This window comes from Acomys minous (assembly GCF_964271855.1).
Source record: "Acomys minous genome assembly, chromosome: 13".
NCBI classification, from domain to species: Eukaryota; Metazoa; Chordata; class Mammalia; order Rodentia; family Muridae; genus Acomys; species Acomys minous.
Genome location: NC_140495.1, coordinates 53,526,731 through 53,549,549, shown reverse-complemented (window position 1 = coordinate 53,549,549; position 22,819 = coordinate 53,526,731). Strand labels below are relative to the sequence as shown.

General features: G+C 43.2%; 1 long non-coding RNA gene across 3 annotated transcripts; it reads left to right on the top strand.

Moving 5' to 3' along the window:
• The first annotated feature begins 804 nt into the window (after window positions 1-804).
• On the top strand, window positions 805-20,944 carry LOC311580256. Of its 3 annotated transcripts, XR_014773408.1 has the most exons (4): window positions 805-901; window positions 13,970-14,090; window positions 14,291-14,429; window positions 14,751-15,034. It is a non-coding gene; the product is annotated as an uncharacterized lncRNA (long non-coding RNA). The 3 variants fall into 3 exon arrangements; XR_014773407.1 differs by lacking the exon at window positions 14,751-15,034 and adding an exon at window positions 20,307-20,944 and having other exon boundaries at window positions 13,970-14,429; XR_014773409.1 differs by having other exon boundaries at window positions 13,970-14,429.
• Window positions 20,945-22,819: the final 1,875 nt, after the last annotated feature.

The window sequence follows — 22,819 nt, the reverse complement described above, 5'->3', positions numbered from 1 at the left end:
TCCTTGTAGAAATCACTGCCCACCTTTCTAATTGGTTAAAAGATACTAGCTATCTACCAAGAAGAGACTTGATACCCTATGAACATATACAGGGGGAGGAGGTCCCCCTCAGTCACAGTCATAGGGGAGGGGAGTAAGGGGAAATGGGAGGGAGGGAGGAATGAGAGGATACAAGGGATGAGATAACAACTGAGATGTAATATGAGTAAATCAATAAAATATATTAAAAATACTAGCTTTATTGTTACTGTTTTGTTTCTTATGTAAGAGTTGGGGTTTTCAACTTATAATAAAACAATCCCTATGTTTGCATTCAGCCAGCAGTTAGTTTGATGGAAAGCCACACAAAAAACACAGTGTTTATCATTGCCCTGGTGTCCCCATGAAACAGAACCACAAACTACGAGCTTGGGCTTAGAAATACTTCTAAGGCATCGGACAGTACACACTACTTTTTCCTTTCTTGTGACTGTTGGACAACGCCTAGACTACTTGGCTTCAGATTCCCAAAGTGGCCTCAACTGAGATGTACTGCAGGAAGCTCAGAGCTGCATGGGCCTCTGTCACCAAGTCACCGAATCATACTTCAGCTCATTTGTCAGCAGAATGCATGCAATAAGCACTAGGCAGTATATCAAAGGCTGAGTGACCTAGTCAGAGTGCCTGACACAAAGGCTGTTAGACAGCTGGCCTGAATCCACCAGCAGGGAACTCAGTCAGTCAGCTGGGCCCTACCACCCAGGAACCCGTGACTTTCAGGCCTTTTAAAAGCCAGAATCATAAACTGAATGAAAGGCCTGACAGTGGAGTGCAGGAGAGGTGTTTGCTTCGCGGTGAAATTGAGGAGTTAATCCACAAGCCCCAAAACGGGTATCTTCAACTTATTTGTTAGTTAAACTAGGTAAGAACTGTTGCACCTGGCCTATTTTCTTCCTTGTAATTGAAAATTAAACCTCCAGCCCAGGCAAGTAACTGTGATCTGAATGAAGTTTAAATTCTGCTTTAGAGAGCTTCCTAACTGTATGGTACCTGCTCACTACAGCATCTTCCCTCACAAGGTCTGTTTGCTGGTGACTTGGTTTCGCCACAGTTTAGAGTATGTTATTTAGAAAGTTTAAACCGTTTAGTAGGCTTTCTGACAAGCATATTTCAGTTTAGAGCTAGGTCAGTGGGGAGATGGAAAAAGAGCAAAACGGAGAAGGTTCTTACTCAACATCTGAAAATCGTACTTTGGGCATAGATAGCCATGTGCTCCTCTTTAAAATTATGGGATGGTAAGCCAGGGTAAGTTGTATAAATCATTCAAAACACATCCTGAACTAAAAAAAAATCAATCATATGTTTCTCTCTGTCACATTTTGGGTCTGAACTAATTTATTTGATGATACATCAATGATGAGAAGAAAACAAGAATATTTAAGAAATTAATGATATGGTGCCATGGATCCTCTGCCAACCACTTACAAAAAGAAGCCAAAATATTAATGGTATAAAATATGTTTCTATACATTTGGAATCTTAATGAGAGTCTTCTGACGTGTTGTAGGGTGGGTGCCAAACGCATCTATACTGCAGTCTCAGGTATGCGGGCAAACCAAGTGAAACACAGATGAAGGCCAATGGAAAAGTGACTATTCAGAAATATTAGTCAAAGCCCATTCCTCAGAGGAAGGCCTTGGGGATTATTCAAGTTGTGTTTGTGGAAATGCAAAAGTTAAGACCCTTCATAGTTTGCTGAGGAAAGCTGTGATGGTTCTGCCACTGGGCCCCTCTTCGTTAATTTAGACTCTTGCTTGGTGAGTTTCCCTTCTACACTGTAATTTCTAGTTTACCCTAAAGATAGACTCTGGATGTGAGCCATCCTAATTAAACATTGAGGTTCTTTCATCGCGAGCTCTGATGCTCCTGAAATCAATTTCAAGCTTTACGTGGTAGGGCACGTGACCTTTCTCTTTGCCTTTCCCTTTATCTGTTACCTTAAAATGGCCAATTTCAAGTAATATTTTAATGTCACATTCGCACAGCGTTTTAGGGGGGTCTGGCTGCTTGCGTTTCCTGTATTACATACATGTGTACGTTGTGTGATTATAAAGCTCACTCTGTTGTGGGGAGATTTGAGTCAATCTTCAAACTTCTCCCACCCTGAAGTAGACATCCGTGTTCCTTTCAGCGGGAAGTTAAGTCTTTGTGTTATAAATGAAGAAAGTGAGATAAAATGGTTTTTTGCCTAAGGCTACCCGGAGCAACACACTTCAGATCCTTTTGTTGTGGCTCAGAATTCATGTCTTTTCTTGACACACAGCTGTTTGAGATAATAGGATTTTCACTAAGGGAATAAAAGGTGAGGCTCAAATACCAGAACTTCCAGCACAGGCCAACGGCAGGAGGAAGCTAGAAGCTGGGGTGCAATAAATACTTCGGGTGCTGGCTCAGGAGCCACGTTCTTTTCCGCCTTTCTCAGAGCTGGCTCAGGGCCCCTGAGACAGCATCCAGCCTGAAAGTTCAGGTTCTGAGCATGCGCTCAGAGTCCGCCAAGCTGCCATGTACCCCAGAGAGCACCAGACAGCTCTCTTTGGGCTTTGATTATTGGAGACAGGAGCTTGCTCTGACTACAGCTGGGATAGGGAAGAAGGAAGCGATCCAACTTCTACAGGAAGGCTGCAAACCATTTTCTCTGTAACCCAAAGTCCCATATCTGTTGCAGGTGCCTTTTGAGAGTACCTTTAAATAGACTTGGATTTGTCCTTTGACTTCAGCTTCCAGAATGTAATTTTACTCCGTCTCTCTGATTGTTGTGAGGTGCTGAGCACCGTGGCTGTCTTTTTAAATTGCCTTTGAAAGGCAACGACTTCTGAAGTAGCTCTTGCTTGCCCTGGGGCTGATGAGGTCAAGGAGCAAAATTCAAACACACAGTGAGCTAGAGTTCTCCTCAAAGTGCTTGCTTCCCGGCCAAGCATTAGAATATCACTTCAGGGATGCTGAGGTAGCTAACTCTGGGAAACCTTCCCACTGGCTAAATCAAGTTCTTCGGGATGCGCTAAGTGCAAGGGTGTGGTTTTTAAAGTTCCCTGGTGATTCGAACTTGCAGTTGTGTCCGCAGATGGGCGTGGTCACGAGAAATCTTGCCGGTTTCAGAAGTGAGAGCTATTATGGTCTGCAGCTGAAATTTCATAATGCTTTACTAAAAACAAAACAAGACAGCATCCTGGAAGTGTAAAGCAGGCTGGACAAAGATGAGACCTAAGCCAACTCTTAGCTGCTCACTAGCAGAGCTGCTCCATCCTAAACCCTCTGTGATCTGCAGGCTGGATGTCCTCTGTGTGGGGTTAAGTTAAGAAGACAGCAGAAGAGAAAGAGAGAGAGATGGTTCTAGAAAATAGAGACTAAGGGGGAGGTGGGGAGGAGCTGGCAGGAGTAGGAAGGGAAACATAACCAGAATACACTGTATGACAAAAATCTTTCAATAAAAGGAAAAGAAGAACGACTTTTAAAATATAAAGAAAGAAAGAAAGAAAGAAAAGAGAAAAAGAAATCAGAATCACGGCTAGTGTGGCAGACATCTCTCTTTTTCATTTAATTTGGTAAAATGACACGAATGCTCCATTTTTAGCTACTAGACAGGGCATTATCTTACCATCCAGTTAACACCATGAATACTGCTGAAGAATTGGACCATGTTTGTCTAGGACTTATTATTACTGCAAAATGATTGTGCTAAGCCTGTTCGTACAGGTCTGCAATGCCAAGTACCAGGAGAGGGAGGCAGAAAGATAGCAAATTCAAGGTCTTCTGGTTAGAGAGTGAATTCAAGGTCAACCTTTGGAATGTACAGATACTGTGTTAAAGTAAAAAACAAACAAAGAAATAAACAAAACCCAAAAACTAACAGGAGGGGAAGAGGGTGCTGGCTCCTCAGTGGAGCGGATCTCCTGGAGCATCTGTGAGGGTTAGAGGCTCAATCCCCAGTGTAAGAACCAGAGCACATTTTAACGAGATTTCATACACACTGGGGAGCAGTGGCTCTCAAACCTGCAAGATTAGATGCACATACAACTTGACAAGACCCAGGCTGTTGGGTCCCATGTCTGGAGTTTCTGGTCAGGGGACACACACGAGTGTACAAACAAGTCTCACAATTTGCAAATGATACCCACACTCTAGGCACAGGTCGAGAGCATAAGAATTGCTATAATGCCTTTCATCAGTTTCCAGGGTCCATGTTTCACCTCAGCTTTTGTAAAAAAAAAAAAAAAGCCCAAAAGAGGCGCCCACTCCTAAAGACTTCGGGGAGGTATAAGTTCCGTGAAAGGGAGGCACAGTGTGACCAGGGCACCAGTGCATGCAGATTGGAACCTCAGTGAGCTGTGGAGGCAACCTTTGCTCTGTATGCACTCAGCTGTCTCCTGAGAAAAAGGCAAAGCAAACTTGTCTCCGTGCTCTTCTCAGTCAGCCATGTGCCTTTCACCCAGCTGGCTCTCGTGCAGATCTCTTCACCTGCACTTTATACTTGGAGGGATCAGCCCCAGTGAACACAATCCTGCCCCCAAGCAGATGAGGCACAATACGCACGCTCGGTGGCAGAGGGACTGTCCAGGATTCTGTGAAGAACAACCCTTGCCAGGATGAGTCTAGAAAGACAGCCAATTGAGGGCCCCAGCCCGGGCAGCCCCGCCCTGACCTGCTACTCAAAGGATTCCCTGTGGATGGCAGGTGCTAACATTTCCGTTTTCTCCGTTTCTGCCTCTTGCTCTGCTGTGCTTGCCTGGCACACAGAGTGTCATCTGTGGCTCAAAGAAGGACCAGGATGAGCCTGCCCTTGTCGAAGAGGAGGCTTACTAGGCACAGACAGGGACGTCACGCATGTCAAAGCTCCACAGAAGCCCCTGGAGATTTGCCGAGTTTCTCTCGGTTGTCTCCTTTTCAGCAGCCAGCAGATCGCATGGTCAGATCGTTGGCAGACCACTCACTGGGCAGCATAAGTATAGATGATGTTTGGCCACGTTTTACACTTGTCAGCTTGTGTTTTCTTTTATCATAAGAACATAAAGGTTATGCTGTAGCTTTCAGGAGACTCTGAGCGGCTCCTGTGTCCGTGACCACGGTGGCGATCTGGGGTTTAGAGTGGGATCTGTGTCGTCTGTCTCTGGACTTGCTTTGATGGTGTCATGGACTCTTGCTCCTGAAAAGCCACAATGAGTATTGGGTTAATTTTGATTTTAGTCCAAGAGGCATCATGTGGATATGAGAGTATCTGTTTACGTGGAGCGATCAAGATCTCCTCTCAGGCAGCTGTGATGAGTATTTTGGGTTTTTAAAAATCAAGTTCTTGTTTGGTAGGTTTTTGTTTTTATTTTAATATTATAGAGGTGCTAAGCTTTGTATGTATTTGACTTTATGATCAGCATCTTTGAACGGTGTTTTTTGACTAAATCAGGGTCAGGTTTTGACCTAACCAAGTATGGCTGTTCATATTAACAAAGGACAAGAGGGCCTGGGAGCTGGAGAGATTCTTGAGAAGGAAAAGATGTAGCCGCTTGGTGATCCTTTTCTTATTTGTAATTAAACCTAACACAGTTGCCATTAAAAAACAAAACAAAACAAGATAGTGCTATATAAAATGAAATATCACTCAAAGGCTCAGCAATTCAAAAGGACTAGTTACAAAGAGCTATGTAATAGGTGATTTTCAAATATAGGAACTCTGAGACAAGGGGGTCCTAGTGTCCAACAAACAGTGTTGTCACTTTCTTATTTGCATATCAAAAGCCCCAAGATCTCTCTTTCCTAATGTCAACGGATGCAAGGCCATGGAAGGTCAGCACAGAGAGTGAAGAACTGTTTTTGCGGACAGAAGCACACTGCCAATTTCTGCTTCTGCAATTTGGTAAACACGGTGACAGGCATGACCTTACTCTCCAGGAATTTCAGGCCCTTCATGCTAAAAACCAAGGAGAGCAGGATGACCTTGCTCAGTGCCTTTACTCAGGATGATGTCATAGAATAAACACACGGTATCCATTAGTCGCTCACAAATCGCAGTTCCTAATCTTTTCTTCTGGGTGCTCTGAGTGAGCCGTATCAATGCTTTGGTGATGAGCCAGTGCTGCAGAGACTAAGAGATACTCTCTGTAGGCTTGCGAGTTTGATCACTTGGTCACAGGCAGTGGAGCTTTCTGGAAAGTTCTTGGACTTCAGAAAGTGGAACTTTGTCAAGGCGAATGCGTCACTGTTGGAGGGGCTTAAGGTTTCAGAGTAGGGCCTCATATCTTGTTTATCTTGTTCTTTCTGCCTCTGTTATGTAAGGTTACCTTCCAGACTCCTTCTGCTGCCTCCATGCCTTCTCTGCCTGCTGCAGTGTCTTCCCCTCCAAGGTGGACTGTATTCCTCCTGTGTGCTTCATGCCTTCCCCTCCAACTGCGGAAATAAGCCCTTTCTCCCTTCAGTTGCTTTTCTCAGGGGATTTTGTCATAACAATGAGAAACAGTCAGATTGTTACTCCTCTATAGTGTGACCTGCAATGATGAAAGGGAAGAAAGAAACCCCAAAAGTTGATGTCCTCAGCTCCAGTTTGGACTTTGTTTCCATAAAAACAGCTGTAGTGAAGGCTTAGTTCCTCGTCTAGGGTATTGGAGGAGGATGTGGAGATTTCAGGGGTTGGCTTAGTGACAGACAGCTAGGTCACCGGGGTGCTGGCCTTGAGGGTATGCTAGATTCGATCCTTCTCTCTCTCTCTGTTTCTGGCCACTTGAGGCATGAGGCTTCCACCCACTTCTCTGCCTCTCCATGGGGCCCAAAAGTGACCAAGCAGTGTGGAATGGAAGCCTCTGACATGAGAATGCAAACAAATGCTTCTTCTAGGTTGATCCTCTCAAATGTTTTCACCCAGTGACTGACAGCTGACTAACCCATTGGCTCAGCCAATTTTTTTTTCTCTCCACAAGACAGATGAGAACTCATAAAGAAGATAATGGAGCAGAAGACTCCTTGGCATTGCTCTTGACAAACTTACAGGCAGGACAGACTCTTCTCTGTCTAGACATACATGGAAATATAAAAGATAAAGATAAAGAGATCATGGAGTCACACTTATACCATGAAGTCTGGAATTTGGAACTGGTACTTCATAAGAAAAAGAAGAGGAAACAGAAAAGAAACAAAACTAGGCTGAATCATATATGGCAGTTTTAAAAAGCCGTCCAAAAGGTTGGGAAAATGAGGCTCAGTCATTAAGAGGCTTAACTGCTCTGTCAGAGGATCTGAGTTCAGTTCCCAGCAGCCATGCCAGGCAGTCCACAACCATCTGTAACTCCAACTTGAGGAGATCCAATGCATTTTCATTGAGGAGATCCAGTGCTCTGTGTGCACTTGCAGACAGAGACATAGATTCTCTCTCTCTCTCTCTCTCTCTCTCTCTCTCTCTCTCTCTCTCTCTCTCTTTCTCTTACACACACACACACACACACACACACACACACACACACACACACACACACTCTTTAATGTGCCATCCCCAAACTAAAGGGTGTTTTTAACCATGCAAATAACTTGTGCAAAAATAAGTATGTTTGAGGCATAAACCAATGCTATTAGTTAATTTGGCTTAGGGTAGACATACAATCTGCTGTTTTAAAACACACCCGAAACCTCTGTGGCTTGCAATATCCCATTTCATTGTAATCTCTGTGGAAATCCTGAGGTGAGTGAACTCACAGCCAGTATAATGGTTTTCCCTACTTATGCACACATATGCACATGCAGAGCATTTAATTTGTAAATTAGGTACAGATGATATTAACAATGATCATAAAGTAAAACAATTGTAACAATTCATCGTAATAAACGTGATGTGGATGTGCTGTACGGCATGGCTCTCAGATCGCCTGACTGTTCTATATTTCTCCTTCTGTGACATGAGACAACATTTAAGGGATTAAACGATGGCTGCTGCCCTCAGATTTTCTTTGTGTCTTGCTCTATTAGGCAAAAGCATACCTCTGGACGCCTCACAGGTATGGTCAGCCCTGTAGAGGCCCCGTTAGTCTCCTTCAGGATCTGTGTGACATCTCCAGTCCCCACAGAAGATTGTGTGCTCACACCACGAGCTTTCTCTCTAGATCACGTTTCACTGACTGTGCCCTTCATTTGACTTTCTCTCCAAAGCCAGTTCTGTTTTGTTTTTTTGAGACAGGGTTTCTCTTGTAGTTTTGACTGTCCTGGACTTGGTTTGTAGATCAGGCTGACCTCAAACTCACAGAGATCCACCTGCCTCTGCCTTCCCGAGTGCTGGGATTACAGGCATGCACCACCTAGTCTGATTACCAAAGCCTGTTCTTAACTTTACCATCACTAGTGATTGCAAGGGGCTGAGAAACTTTAGATCCTCAAGTCCTGGCTACTCAGTGACTAAGAGACTTTCAGTTTCTTTCCCTCTTCCTCCTCTTCTTCCTCCTCCTCCTCTCCCTCCTCCTCTTCCTTTCTTCCTCCTCCTTCTCCTCCCCTCCTCCCCTTCCTTCTCCTCCTCCTCTTCCTCTGCCTCCTTTGTCTTTGTCATTTCACTGTAACAGGCAGAAAGAACCGATTGTGACTTTGATGATGTCTTGGGAATCTCTGCTTCTGTTCATCTCCCGTTGCTGCATCCCTGGCACAAGGCAGCAGGAACCTTCTCCCAAGTGTTGAGAAAGTTTGCCATTTCCTTGGAAATCCTCAACAACCGTAGCCTCGCTGTGGAGTTTAGGGTTATGTTTAGCAAGCACCTATGAAGCTAAAACCAAGGGAAGCTCAGGCTTCATCCTCATGCCCACACTGCCGAGAGCTAGTTAAAGCCTTAGGCGTGGAGCTGGTGAGATTCCTTAGGCCACTAGAGATCCACCACCACAGTGGTCGGTGGATTGTGGCTCTGTGCTCTCCTGTTCCTTCCTGTCTCTCTTCCTCCCCCATGCACTCAGGCCAGCTTACTATGGGCTGAACCCTCTGAAACTTCCAGTTCTAAGTATCCTTTTCTCTTTATGAGTCAATAAGATCAGATACCTTGCTATATTATCAGGAGGCTGATTAACGCCTGCACAATGTGATTATCTGTATGACGTGTGTTGTATATGAGAGGGGCAGGCAGAATACCCAAGGGTGAAGGAACAGGAAACAGAAGAGACAGGAGGGCACATCAGAGAGAAACACCAGGGCCTCAAGTTGGAGAGTTACACAGGGTGGTGGCATGAGTCTAGATCAAAGAGACGTGTCTTAGCATTTTGTCACCCCACTAGATTATGCTGTAGTGACATGATTCCAGGAGCCACTGAGGTCTCGTCTGCGTATGTTCATCATTTCATGAGTTAGACGGACAGAATTGCCTCTATCCAGGAGGAGGGCAGACGGGAAGAGTTTTGAACTCTCTCCACTTGCAATCAATTGGACAAATCAGGCAAGGTGATTTTAGAATGACATCAGAGGGGCAGAGAAGATAATTGTACTCAATTCTACTGAAGAAGGAAACATTAAGTACAAAGAGTAGGGCATGTTTTGAACATTAATTCAGACTTCCCCACCAGGCTTTGGAGAGTTTAAGACAGACATCTTAATATATGTGTGTGTTCATGCATATATATGTATATATAATTTATACATATAAATTATATTTACTATGATACAATTAAGCTAGAAAGCAATGCCAAAATATAATGCAAAGTTCCCATATGTCTGGAAGTTTAGGAAAAATGAGTTATGGATAACTCATATATCAGAGAAAAAGAACTCCAAAATTAGGAAGTAAATACGTACATTTCTATGTGGGATGCAAATAAAGCCATACTTGGGAATTTATAGCATTGAACCCCTGTGCAGCAGGTTTCCAAAGCCTACAAACTAGACATTTTAGCTGAACACTCAGAGTCGGATAAAAGTTTACACCCAAGTAATTTTGGATGGAGAAGCAAAGAACACAGAACTGGAGACATTTCACAAATGTGAAACACAGGCCAGGAGGGGTGGTGCGAGAGTTTAGTCTCAGGACTTGGGAAGCAGAGGCAAGGTGCAGGCGAGCCCAGTTTATAGTGAATCCCTGGTAACCCAGGGCAACAGAGTAAAACTCTCACAATAAGGAAATTAAAACAGGGCAGTAATTGACTGAAATAGTATATAGCTAATGATGAATATATATCTTTTGAAAAAGGCCTTCATTGGCATCAACACTTGTTGGGATGGAGCTAGAGAAAAAGAGGGGTGCCCAGGAAGCAATGACAGGAACGCCAGGAGAGAACCCAGTTCTAGTCTGTGGCTCTCCAGCTGCCAGGGCAGCATCACAGACAAATTTACCTCAACTGACATGAATTATTTTGTGAAATGAACTGTGGGGAAACTTCAAAGCATCAAATTGACTAAAGCAGGTGTGTAAAACTTTAACAACCCTCCTCCTCCTCCTCCTCCTTCTTCTTTTTCAAGACAGGGTTTCTCTGTGTAGCCTTGGCTGTCCTAGACTCACTTTGTAGACTAGGGTGGCCTCGAACTCACAGCGAAACACTCCATCTTTAAGAGAAGCTGAAGAGTAACTATGAGTGTCCCCCAAATAGAACAGATGCAGATGTCTGACAGTGGCTGACCAGGCACAGAAAGAGTAAATGTTGAGGGTATACCTTAGGAGTCAGAGCACCTGCCTAGCCTACAAGAGACTCCCTCCTAGAATAAACAACGATCACAACAAAGCATTACATGTTGTCAGTCTCTCCCAAATGTTCATGAGTAGGAAAGACAGAGAAACAGCCCGGGGGCACCTGCCAGTGACCGGGACAACACAGTCATCTCACCTTGGGGAAGGTGATACGCAGGTCATTCTCCAGTCACGGACACAGTAGTGGGATTTCTAAACAAAGTAATAGCCAATGTGCAATCCAACCTTGTAAATTACAAAGGAGGGAATTCGGCTCGTCAGGTTGGGTGTTTTCCAGACATGTAAAGTTGACTTAAGACTGGAGAAATCAAGCAATGTAATTCATTATATTAATAGAATAGATGAGAAAAACAAGACCATCCACATAGATGGAGGCATTTTAAAAATCAAATCAATATGCAGTTGTAATTTTAGAAAAACTCAACAAACTGGGAATAGGAAAACTTCCCTAACTTGCAGAAGATCTATAAAAAGCAAGTCCTATATTTAGGAGCCAAGTGTAAAAGCTTTCCCTGGAGAAGAGAAAATGACAAGAGTTGTACTGATTCTGTTTCAGTTCAGTGTTATGCTGAACGTGTTTGCATAGTAGAGTTGAGGATGGACAGTAAACAAGAGACACAGTATTCAAACAGATACATATAGAGCCACTATAGAAGCACACGACTATATGTGAAGACTACTAGGAAGAATCTGTGGAGAAATTAATAAAATAAAAATCAATAAGATTAGTAAGTAAGCTCAGGTTTCAAGTGGCATCTGCCTGAGTCAGTTTTGGCGGCTACAACAAGACACCATAGACTGGTGGCTTGAAAAACATCATTCATTTACCCAGTTCCAGAGGCTGGAAGTGTGGGCAGACATGGCTCTAGGCGAGTGACAACTTAGCTTCCTGACCTGAAAACTGCCATTTCACTTTGCACCCTAACATTTTTGGAGGATCTTTCTTCCTCTTTGTCAAAAGACATTAATCCCATAATAAGGATGTTCATGACTTAGTCTAAACAGAATTAATTTTTAAAGTACTCAAATGCTCACAATAAATGTTGGGTCTCAATATGTGGATGTTGGGTCAGTCAGCCCATAAAACCATATGGAAATACGAATATAAAAACTGTATTTATGGCATGCAGTACATTTATAAATACATTGCATACTGCAAGCATTTCATTAGAAGATTAAAATGAATTGTATCACCTGTAGACTCATGCCACTAGCTCCATTTATGACAATAACACCTAACAGTTCATCCAACAAGAATTTTCCAAACCTCTAACTGTAAAATTTTATATAAAGCATCTAAAGAAGATTTAAGTGAATGGGGGAATATATGGAATTTGATCTTGAAGGTAAATCTATTTTTTTCAAACTGATCTAGAATATTAGTTTTCTGAAACTCAAAGCTGGGAAGTAACTTCTCCTGCCTTCTAAACATTTCGACCTCACAGAAGGGGGACATGAAGACCAGGGAGGGAGACGGCTGTCTGTTCTGCTGTGCTTCTGCTCTGCTGTGATAGCGTCTTCTGCCCCTGCTTTTCCTTATGACCTGAGTTGTCAGATTAGGTCATTGCCGTCCCAGCTGTGTAGCCAGCATCATCAATGGCATTATTTGCTAAGTAGCTTCTCTGCTTCAAGGACCTGCTACTTCTTAATATTTCACCACATTTTAGCATGCGGTGTAGAAATAAACATGGGTCTCTATTATTCATAGACCTAGCAGAGGCAGGGGGTGGGTGGGGTCACTGTGACTCAAGGCCAGCCTGGTCTTCAAAACGAGTCCAGCACAGTCAAAGCTACACAGAGAGACCCTGCCTCGAAGAACCAAAACAAACAAACAAAACAACAACAACAACCCCCTTCCCCCAAAAAACGATACCCTCATCCGTGGAGTGCAAATACATGAACTTTATCTGCATGGATGAGTTACTGACATGAATGCCACCAGAAGCCGGTTAAATCCAGTATTTCAAATCACCGCTGTGGCAGGTGCTTCGTGCTCTCACACCTTTTCATCACGGCACCCTAATAGACTGATATCGCACTAATGTGATAAGAGGTGACAGAGGGCGTGGCATGCAGGGCACTGGTCCTCCCTGCGCATGATGCAAATGAGTGCTGATGGCATCTGCCAAAGTGGTAGGCACGCAGTCTCTCCTGGGAGCCATATCCAGAAGTGGGGCTCAGGGTGTTTACTGTGGACAACGGTGCCTCTAGCTCCCTCCCTGGAGTTGGAGTGCAGGGTGAGGTGCCTGGAGTAGCTGCAAGGATGTAGACACAAGGCTCTGCTCAAGAGTGTTTCTTCTACATGGTAATTCAAATGCAATGAATTGTGCCTGAAGAATTGTGCCTTCTGTTTCCTGGTTTCAGTAACAAATACTACAGTTTGTATTTTTTTTCCATTTTTTTCTGGAACTCCACGGAACATCATGCCAGGAGTGCATTGCTCACTCCATAACAGGCAGACAAGAAGCAGCAAGATAGACCCAGAGAGGGAAGAGCTAGAGTAAGGCATGGTCCTCAAAGGCAGGCCCCAAGTGACCTAGCTTCTCCAACCCACTGCAGTTCTTAAAGCTTCCATGATTTCCTAACAGTGGTGTCAGTTGTGAATTTGTCAGTGTTTTAATGCATTGATGACACTAGAGTTCTCATTATCCTGTCCCTTCCAAAGCCCCACCTATGAACACTGGGGCCTTGGGAGGCTAGCCTGCCACATATGGGACTTTTGGGACAGTCCACTTCTGGGCTGTCATGGCCACAGAGTTCTAAGTCTTCGCCTTTAACGCCGTACCTTGGGATTATCCAAGATGGTTACTACTAGTCCCTGGAATAAGAGCATGATGGGAAATGTATGGAATGGGTATTCTGGTGCCGGGCCCTTTAATTTCCCCTCTTGCTTTTTCTGTGGAATGGTAGTCCCTGAGAGAAAACCTGCAGGAGTTGGAAGAGCAGATTCTGACGGATGTTGAATGATGAAAATCTATGAACTTTCATGTGCTACGAGAGTGATTTATTAGGAATATAAAATGACTAGACTATTCATGTGCACACCTGTGTGTTTGCATATGTTCTTCTATACCACATGTGTGCAGATCTTGAGGAGACCAGAGGAGGGTGTCAGTTCTCCTGGAACTAGACTGAGGTGGCTCTGAGCTATGAGTGCTGGGAACTGAACCAGAGTCCTCTGCAAGAGAAGCAAGCATATTAATTGCAGAGTCACCTCTGCAGGGCCCTTTTAGGAGGTTTTATTGCAGATTCTCATGGTAGATGTTCCCACTGATCTGCCTCACACCGTCTTCTGTGATTTCCTAACAGGGGTGTCAGTTGTGAATGCCTCAATGCATTAATCCATTGATGACGTCAGAGATTTCAGTCCAACCCTTTCCCAAAGTCCTGGCTACAGAGCCTGCTACATTGGGAAGCTAGCCTGCCACAGGTGAGACTTCTGGGAAGACACTCCACTTCTGAGCTGTCACAGCCAGGAAGACATCTCAATCTTACCTTTGATGCTATACCCTGGAATCATCCAAGGTGGCGTGACTACTCCCTGGACTGACTCTGTGATGGGCAACATGTGAACTGTATGTTCCAGGGCCAGGAGACCTCATCTCCTCCTCCTCCTCATATGCCCTCCAGGCTAATTGCGTTCCCTGATCTTGAGGGCCCATTTTTGATGGACACTGAAAGCACGGGAAGCTATTTCTGAGATTGGACCACCAAACCACAGTGACCTCCCTATCTGGGATTAATCTCTTTTCTTTTGGGTGTGTACAGTGTAAGTATGTTTGTGTTTACATGTGAATGTTTAATTATGTTTTCATATATGCTAAAGCACAGGTTAAAGTCAGTTATCTTCTTCATTCATTATCTATCTATCTATCTATCTATCTATCTATCTATCATTTATCATCTGTCTATTTATCTATCTATCTATCTATCTATCTATCTATCTATCTATCATCTATCTATCTATCATCTATCATTATCTGTGGGGACCCATGCCAATTTCTGCCATATCAGAAATCCTGTGCTTAGGCTGTATGCTATGATCTCTGAGTTGCTGTCCTTTACTTCACCACGAGGTCTTGTGCTCTAGGCTATCCTTGGACTATTTACCTTTGAAAGAAGTAGAGAAGTCTCAACTTGGAGCCATCCAGAGGATCGAGGAAGTTCTTACAAGGAACTACTCAGAGAGCTAGGAAGTTCTACAGGGAGCGATTTAGGCTATTGCATTCTTGCCCGGGGGCTAGGGTGAGTGAGATAAGAATGGATCCTATTGACCCTGCCCTATATATGTTCCTGCGAGTTGGCAATAAAGTGAATCTTGATCAGAAATTTCCTGACTTGATTCATTATTTCTCGTGTCTCTGTATCCTACTTTCAATCCCCACTACCTCTTTCAGGTGAACCCTGATTCGATTTTTCCTGCGGGCTGGGACCTGACAATTATCTATCATCTATCTGTCTGTCTGTCTATCTATCTATCTATCTATCTATCTATCTATCTATCTATCTATCATCATTTTGAGGCCAAGTCTTTCAAATCAGCTGTACTGGCTTGTCTATAAGCTCTAGAAATCTCTCTGTCCCCTCCATGCTGGGGTTACAGGTGAGTATCACCAGGCCAGAGATTAATCTCCTTTCTTTTGGGCACTGGGGATCTGAACTCAATCCTTATGGCTGCATGACAGACACTTTAACACACTCAGTGTGTAGCCCTCCCACAAGTACTATTGCCTCTATTTCACAGAGAAGCACCAAGAAGCAGGGGCCAAGAATCTTTCCAAGCAAAACCCTGCGTAGTCGTGGGCTGAGCTCCCATTTGGTTGACATGTTGATAATATTTTTCCCTCCCTTGTACTCTGGAAACCATTAAGCAAGGAGTAGAATTCTGTATAGCAACAGCATGCTTGATGACAATTGGTCAAGGGATGAAGTGTTGCAAAAGGTTTTTAAAATCTTTAAAATCTCCATGGGAAGACAACACTACAGGAAATGTCAAATGTGACCTCTTGTACATCTTGTCATATTTAGTCATACAAATGTTAAGTCAGACATGTCACCACCTGTGTTCCATCCTATGAGCTTTGCACTGAGGTTCTGAAACAGCATCATTATCTCTAGCTCAGTACCGTTTACTCAGGACTGTGGTTGATATAATAATTTAGTAAGTTTTATAAATATAAGAAATAACTACATGGAAAAATAAGACTGTGACCTCCTTAGCAGGGACACTGTGGTCATTGATGGCAGTAAGAAATGAATTTAAACCATTACTCTCAGTGTAACAGGAGTTTCTTATAGCTCACACATGCTTAGTATCATAGAAGCTTACAGATACTAAAACAAAAGTAAACAAAATTCTCATTATAGGGTACACTGCCTTTAGAAGGGAGGATGTCATGCTTAGAGACAGTATGGTACAATACTTAGAGAAGATAGGATGTAATGGCTAGAGATGACAGGGTACAATGTGTAGACAAGGAAGGATTAATGCCTAGAGATAGTAGGGTACAGTGCCTAGGGAAGGAAGGATGTAATGTCTATAGATAGTCAGGTACAATGCACACACAAGGTAGGATGTAGAGATAGTCAGGTACAATGCACACACAAGGTAGGATGTAGAGATAGTCAGGTACAATGCACACACAAGGTAGGATGTAGAGACAGTCAGGTACAATGCACACACAAGGTAGGATGTAGAGATAGTCAGGTACAATGCACACACAAGGTAGGATGTAGAGACAGTCAGGTACAATGCACACACAAGGTAGAATGTAGAGATAGTCAGGTACAATGCACACACAAGGTAGGATGTAGAGATAGTCAGGTACAATGCACACACAAGGTAGGATGTAGAGACAGTCAGGTACAATGCACACACAAGGTAGGATGTAGAGACAGTCAGGTACAATGCACACACAAGGTAGGATGTAGAGACAGTCAGGTACAATGCACACACAAGGTAGGATGTAGAGACGGTCAGGTACAGTGCACACACAAGGTAGGATGTAGAGATAGTCAGGTACAATGCACACACAAGGTAGGATGTAGAGATGGTCAGGTACAATGCACACACAAGGTAGGATGTAGAGACAGTCAGGTACAATGCACACACAAGGTAGGATGTAGAGATAGTCAGGTACAATGCACACACAAGGTAGGATGTAGAGATAGTCAGGTACAATGCACACACAAGGTAGGATGTAGAGACAGTCAAGTACAATGCATACACAAGGTAGGATGTAGAGATGGTCAGGTACAGTGTCTAGAGAAGGAAGGGTATGAGAATTCTGTGAAGTGGTGTTTATTCTAAGACACGGATTTACTGCAGGTCACTATCTTCTTATTAATGGTGTTACAGACAAAAGCGATAACTTGTTTTTATTCAAAGTTAAGTTTCATTTCAATCAAGAAAGCTCTACTGATAGTATTATTGGAAGGTAGGAGGGGTACAAAAATTAAATACAGATGTCAGTAAATGTGTAATATGGCAACATTTTAAGACAATCCATCTCAGAAAAGTACTGAGCCATTGAGAAACTTATGCAAATTCATTAAAACTAAAGTTAGTTTGTATGTTTGTTCCAAGAAAGAATGTATAGAGAGGCTAGCCATGCCAACTAACTTATTTTTCCTCTTATGGCTTATGTCTATTTCAGAAGATAATGGACAGGTAGCCAAGAGATGGCCCTCCGTCCCTCTTGTGTGTTTTATCATGTGTGTGAGTGTGTCCACGCGTGTGTGTGTGTGTGTGTGTGTGTGTGAGTGGGTGTGCATAACCATGCACAAGAACAGATGCCAGAGGAGAACACCAGGTGTCATGTTCTATCATTTTCTATCTTATTCCCTTGGGAAGGTTTTCTCATTGAAATTGAACAAGGCTGGTGAGCAGCAAACCACTGTGATCCTTCTGCCCACCCCAGGCATTACTTGCCCATGCCTGTTCCTGTGGGTATTTACATGGTCTCTGGGGATTGGAACTCAGGTCTTTATAGTTGGACAGTAAGCATAGTTCCCTTCTGAGCCATCTTCCTAGTCTCATGTTCCTGTTTTGATGCAGGAAGTACAATAGATGGATCTTTTTGGAAAATGGCTTATCATACGATTTCCCTTTCTTGTGGTTTATCCACTTCCATAAGCAGCAACTTTTATTTGCACTGGCTCATTTGACTTTATTGACTTGTGATAGCGGATAATTTTCTTTTGAAAATAATCATCACCAAACGTCTGAGTTTATAGTATTTAACTTTTGTTTTCAAACATCCTAAAATTAAGCTTGTCTTCTGTATTTCTAAGTAGAAAGTGTCAGGTAGAAGAGAAACTAACAGAAAACATTAATTAAGCAAAATGAGAAGGATGGTAGAATTCAAGGGCATATCTAGAATATCTAGAATCTTACCAGAGCCTCTGTTTTCTTTTCTGTAGTGAAATACAAAGTAGGTTGCAGAAATGACCATGACGTCAGTAAACATGATTCAGAGTAAGGACAGCAACAGCAATGACTAGAGCTGTTCATTCACTTACGATGTGTCACCCAAACACCTAGCCCAATGTTGTCACTCCGTACCCAGGTGTCCATCAAGGACGGCACACGTGGTAGAGGAACAGATTGTGGAGTCCGCCGGGGGACGAGCCGGCTGCCCTCCTCCAGCACCATGTGCCAGACCACTCTCACTCTACTTCTACTTATTAAGCAGGAAACTTTGAATCCATCTTCTTTCAGTTACAGAGAAGCCCGGTTCTGCAGGTTGAGGACCCCTACTCTGAAATTTCTGACTTTAAAATACTCCAAAGTCCCAAACTTTGTCAATATGAGGACAGTGCAAGTAGAAAATTGCCAGATTCTGTACACCAAGGTGCAGTCAAAATGCCTGGGCACAAGAAGCAGAGACTAAGATTAGGAATGGAAGGCACAAAACAACTGAATTTCAGGTTTAGACTTGAGTTTTCCCCCTCGATATCTCATTTTGAATATGAAAAAAATTCCCGAATATTAAAGAATCTGAAGTCAGACAGGTTCCTGGTCCCAAACATTTTGGGCAGTGAGTATTCTACTGGTACACAAACATTGTATGTGATGTATATAAACCCATTTCGGACCATACAATAGGACAAGTCTGTAACTCATGGGAAATTGCATAACTACAGCCAGGGCAGTGTTCAGAACTGGGTCCCTGAAGCCTGGTGCACAGTCATTTCTCCATCTCCACAGATGCCTTCTCTGAGTGGTGATGCAACAAAGGAGGGCGTGGTCTCACAGATGATTGGCTAATCTCTGAGAAAACTTGCCATTTAGATGGCAAGTCTTACCTCAAGGTCATGTGGGTGGCTCCAGCGTAGTTCTGCATTCTATCAACCTCATAAAGATCTATGCTACTTAGAAATTAGAGTCGGTGTTACCATGAACTTTTTTTCCCTGGAACTTGGAAATAAGGGAATTAAAGGTCTAAGCCTTGGGACTCACTGGTCCAGAAAGAAGGCAAGGACACCTCTAACACGGGCACCCTAAGCCATCTTTGGATGTCTCTTTCACTCCCATGTTCATTCCAAGACCCATACTTGCCTAAGCCTCTCATTACTCTTGTATCTGTTCTTCAAACACTGCACAGAGCATCCCTAGTGGTGGAACTCGGCACCTAGTTTCTCTGGATCCCGGTGGCTTCAGCATCCCTCTCTCATATGCAGTATCAATCACTACATCACGCACTTAGTCCTACATCCGGGTAACTACGATAGAGCCACATCCTGAGACCTCAGCAGGCCATTTCAGCTCTAAGGTGACAGAAATCTAGGGCATTAAAACTGCTTTCTAACCCCAAATCCCTGAGAGTCTGACTCCTGCATCATACCGGAAGGCTGCTAGCTTCTAGTCTTGGCACACACCTAGAAGCCAGGACTCAATTTCCACTCCCCTCAATGTTTCCTCACCCTCTCTTGCCCTTAGCCTTGTAGGGAAAAGCATGTAGAATACTTCACATTAATGTTCTATTAACCGAGGCTTCGTTTACAGAATAAATACTTCTGCTGACATTTGACTGATTATATCAATTCTGAAGTTCAAATTTTAATTAGGTATTACCAAGCACAAGAACAAACAAGCTAATCAGGCCCAGGCTCCTACTTCCGTCTTTGTATTAAATGATAAGTGAACCTAAAGCTATGCTTTGTCTTATTAATATCTGCTAAATATGGATGGATTACTGAATATATATTTATTCTTAAACTCATTTGGAGGCAAATATTTACAAGGCTTTTCTCTTATAATCTGATTTTAATATCTCAACTGAAACTGATTTATAACACATGACTTCAGACGAGGCATTAGTGAAAAAGGCCAGGAATTAATGAGCCGATCCTATCAAGGGTTTCTTGAAACTGACTTTGAAAGGAGAAAATATTTCTATTTTTTTAATCAAATTTTAATTGTAGGAATTTTCATGGCAAACATCAGAGTCCCACATAAACAAATCTTTAATAATTTCATGTGTGCGTATAGTTGGCTGCACCTCACTGTTAGATGAGGTAGGAACTTGCTTGAATATTCTGTGCCATCAAGGGAGTGAACATTATTTTGAGCTGGGAGTTGGCTTTTGGAGTTTGGAGTCAGGTGGCAAGATGGTTAGCAAAATTCCTCTGTTTTATCTTTCAGGTAGAGAGTGTCCCCTACCTACCCATTTTGTAGTAATGGCTCATAACTGGTTGTACACACAGCAGCCTGTCTAAGTGGACTACAGTCTTAGTGTGAAGGAGACAAAGCGATCTGACTGTAATGAAGCAGAAGACCTCCTTGCTTGGTGACCTGCAGATACTCTAAAAGGTCTCGGTGTTGTGGGGACTGTGCGTCCTGATCTTTAGTGCTCTTCTCCTCGAGCTGTGGACTGGTCCGTTATGAAGCAAATCTTATACAACATGGGAGTGAATGAACTACGTATCACAGACTGCACATCTATTTTGGAAGAAAAATATTTTGAATACTTGTCCCATATAGGCCATAAATTGCCCTTTATCGGTATTGCTTGGAATTATCCAGAGGAAGAGGAATGTTTGTGTGTCTGGGGTAGGCGGTGGGAGGGGCAGGGGCACTGGTTAATGCAACTGTGTGGACTAGTGGGGATTGTACAGTCCAGCAGACAGCAGTCTGTGGTGTGTGACTCATCAGCTCGACCAGGGCTCACACAACCTAAAACAACAAAAGCAGCAACAAATTATATGTGAATTTCATTCAATAATTTAAAAATATTCCTTTTATTTTCTCATGATTTATTTGATCCAACTTGAGAAAGTTTGAAGTGGTTTTCTTATGTAAAATCTTTTTTCAAAGATCTTTTTGAAATACTGTTTTTATTTTTATTTGTAATCATGTGTGTGTGTGTGTGTGTGTGTGTGTGTGTGTGTGTGTGTGTGAGAGAGAGAGAGAGAGAGAGAGAGAGAGAGAGAGAGAGAGAGAGAGAGAGAGAGAGAGAGCGCTCTGTACTTGTATCTTCAAAGGGCAGAAGAAGATGACAGATCTCCTGGAACTATAGGAAGTTGTATTTGGCCACCTCACTTGTAAGTGATGAGCATAGCTCATGGCTCATATGTGCTAGGATGGTTCACAGATGCTTAGCTGTGCAATAGTACTCAAATATATAGCCCACAGTATATTCTTGATATTGGTACTTCTGTGAGAGGTCCTTATTTTATTTTGCTTTGCTTTGCATGTTCAAAGATCTTAGCATTTCCACTGGCAGCCATGCGCAAAGCTGGTTGCCCTCCATAGTGTATGTGTGTGGTGGTGGTGGGGGGGAGAGGCATCTCACTCAACCAACTGAAAACTTCCCTAGAGAACTGATTAAGGCCACTCGTCCTGCTCAATCTATAGTCTCAGCACTTGGATGCTCACACAGGAGAATCCTGAGTGACTTCATCCTTTTAAAAATCTGTCACAGGATAATTTTGTTTTGCATATAGCCAGGTGTGGTGGTGCATGCCTTTAATCCCAGCACTCACTTGGGAGGCAGAGCCAGGTGGATCTCTATGAAGCTGACTGCTCTGCATAATGGGTTATAGGCCAGCCAAGGTTATGTTGAAAGAGCGTGTCTTTAAAAAAATCACAAATAAAAAGATAGGACATAGGGGGACTCATCCAAAGTCAGAGGAAGTTTCCAATTTTTCATGTGAATGAGGCCAAACCCTGGAGGGAGGGGTATTGCTTGGATACAGAGGAGCTCAGAATGGATACCAGCATGCCCAAATACCAAGGTCACAGCAGGGCTGCTCATGCTGGGAACAGGGTAAGAAGCTGCTGCCCAGGCAATGATAATGTCCCCATTATGGGAACTCATGGGACCTTGATGCTGAGACCAGCTCGTGTGCTGTCCGTCACTGCATAGCTGCCACGCTCTGCTTCCATGGACTGACTTTGTTAATGGCATGGCAAAGCGAGTGTGCTTCCATCATAGTCAGACTTCCTCTGCTGGAAGACTTTGGCTCCGTGATGCTTACCGGCCTCACCAAACCTCAGCTGCTATGCATCCTAGGTTTTTTTTTTCTTGTCCTTTACGCTAGCCTCTTCATATTGACGTAGCTCTCCTTGTGGCCTTTTTTTTTTTTAACTACTTCTTTCTTTCCTCCACAGCCTTTTTGTTTCAATAAAAGTTTTTCTCACATATTACCACATTTTTGACAACCAGAGGTAGAAGAGATGTCCACACTAGCTCAGAATAATCATGAGATAGCATCCTATAGGATTCTGGCTCCTAAGTCTTCATGAGAACCAACTCAGACATCCCCGAGCAGCATGGGATTGATGGTAAGATTCTTACGGATATACTCAGTACGCTGACAGAACTTCTTGGAATGTTGGGTTCAATACATTTTTAGAAGCTTAAAAGAAATAAAAGTTAAGGAACTATTAATAAAATTACAAGCAACTTTATACATTTAGTGCGACTACAGATGTTCCCTGGCTGACAGTGGCGTTACTCTCAACACATGCATCAAGTTAAAAGAACCTATCTACCCAACCTAGAGACTTCAGAGCATGGCCACATGGTGCCATGTGAGAATCTGATGGCCCACGGGGACTTTCTGTAAGTATTATGCATGAGGTGCTGTGAGGAGCTAAGAAAGATGAATACATGTTTGGTCTATGCTCTGTGTGTTTCTAAGAACACAATCATA